This window comes from Pan troglodytes, chromosome 11 (genome assembly GCF_028858775.2).
Source record: "Pan troglodytes isolate AG18354 chromosome 11, NHGRI_mPanTro3-v2.0_pri, whole genome shotgun sequence".
NCBI lineage: Eukaryota > Metazoa > Chordata > Mammalia > Primates > Hominidae > Pan > Pan troglodytes.
This window is the reverse complement of record NC_072409.2, coordinates 109204601-109206685: the sequence shown is the minus strand read 5'-3', so window position 1 is coordinate 109206685 and position 2085 is coordinate 109204601. Positions and strand designations below refer to the sequence as shown.

At 45.4% G+C, this 2085-nt stretch overlaps 1 pseudogene; it reads left to right on the top strand.

Annotated features, from left to right (window-relative positions):
- The first annotated feature begins 400 nt into the window (after nt 1-400).
- LOC100614843 (RNA-binding motif protein, X chromosome-like) lies at nt 401-1805 on the top strand (annotated as a pseudogene).
- Nucleotides 1806-2085: the final 280 nt, after the last annotated feature.

Here is a 2085-nt window from a genome sequence, read left to right as displayed (position 1 = left end):
AAAAAAAAAAAAATTAGCTGGGTATGGTGGCAGGAGCCTGTAGTCCCAGCTACTCGGGAGGCTGAGGCAGGAGAATGGTGTGAACCTGGGAGGCGGAGCTTGCCGTGAGCCAAGATGGCGCCACTGCACTGCAGCCTGGGTGAGAGCGAGACTCCGTCTCAAAAAAACTTAAAAAAATAAAAAATAAATAGAGAGGGATTTTTTTTTTAAGTAGCTTTGTGTTTTGTGGCTATTGCATCTGGAAGATAAAAATTGATGTAAAGTGTCATACACTTCTCGTTGCGCAGTAGTGCTAGAGGCTTCGCGGTTCGGTCCTCGGACCGGCAGCCACCACTGGTGTTGAGCTGCTAGGAAGCCCCTATCGGCGAGCTCGTTGGAGCTCGAACCCATTGTCACCCCTCTGACTCACCGGCAAAAAAAAAAAAAAAAAAAAAAAAAAAAATGATTGAAGCAGATCGCCCAGGAAACCTCTTCATTGGTGGGCTTAATACGGAAACAAATGAGAAAGCTCTTGAAGCAGTATTTGGCAAATATGGACGAATAGTGGAAGTACTCTTGATGAAAGACCGTGAAACCAACAAATCAAGAGGATTTGCTTTTGTCACCTTTGAAAGCCCAGCAGACGCTAAGGATGCAGCCAGAGACATGAATGCAAAGTCATTAGATGGAAAAACCATCAAGGTGGAACAAGCCACCAAACCATCATTTGAAAGTGGTAGACGTGGACCGCCTCCCCCTCCAGGAAGTAGAGGCCCTTTCCAAGAGGTCTTAGAGGTGGAAGAGGAGGAAGTGGAGGAACCAGGGGACCTCCCTCACGGGGAGGACACATGGATGACGGTGGATATTCCATGAATTTTAACATGAGTTCTTCCAGGGGACCACTCCCAGTAAAAAGAGGACCACCACCAAGAAGTGGGGGTCCTCCTCCTAGGAGATCTGCACCTTCAGGGCCAGTTCACAGTAGCAGTGGAATGGGAGGAAGAGCTCCTGTGTCACGTGGAAGAGATAGTTACGGAGGTCCACCTCGAAGGGAACTGCTGCCCTCTTGTAGAGATGATTATTTGTCCCCAAGAGATGATGGGTATTCTACTAAAGACAGCTATTCAAGCAGAGATTACCCAAGTTCTCGTGATACTAGAGATTATGCACCACCACCACGAGATTATACTTACCGTGATTACGGTCGTTCCAGTTCACGTGATGACTAGCCATCAAGAGGCTATAGCGATAGAGATGGATATGGTCGTGATCGTGACTATTCAGATCATCCAAGTGGAGGTTCCTACAGAAATTCATATGAGAGTTATGGTAACTCACATAGTGCTCCACCTACACGAGGGCCCCTGCCCCATCTTATGGTGGAAGCAGTCGCTATGATGATTACAGCAGCTCACGTGACGGATATGGTGGAAGTCCAGACAGTTACTCAAGCAGCCGAAGTGATCTCTACTCAAGTGGTCGTGATCGGGTTGGCAGACAAGAAAGAGGGCTTCCCCCTTCTATGGAAAGGGGGCAGCCTCCTCCACGTGATTCTTACAGCAGTTCAAGCCGTGGAGCACCAAGAGGTGGTGGCCGTGGAGGAAGCCGATCTGACAGAGGGGGAGGCAGAAGCAGATACTAGAAACAAACAAAACTTTGGACCAAAATCCCAGTTCAAAGAAACAAAAAGTGGAAACTATTCTATCATAACTACCCAAGGACTACTAAAAGGAAAAATTGTGTTACTTTTTAAAAATTCCCTGTTAAGTTCCCCTCCATAATTTTTATGTTCTTGTGAGGAAAAAAGTAAAACATGTTTAATTTTATTTGACTTTTGCATTGCTTTTCAACAAGCAAAGCAAATGTTAAATGTGTTAAGACTTGTACTAGTGTTGTAACTTTCCAAGTAAAAGTATCCCTAAAGGCCACTTCCTATCTGATTTTTCCCAGTAAATGAGGCAGGCAGTTCTAAGATCTTCCACAAAACATCTAGCCATCTAAAATGGAGAGATGAATCATTCTACCTATACAAACAAGCTAGCTATTAGAGGGTGGTTGGGGTATGCTACTCATAAGATTTCAGGGTGTCTTCCAACTGAAATCTCA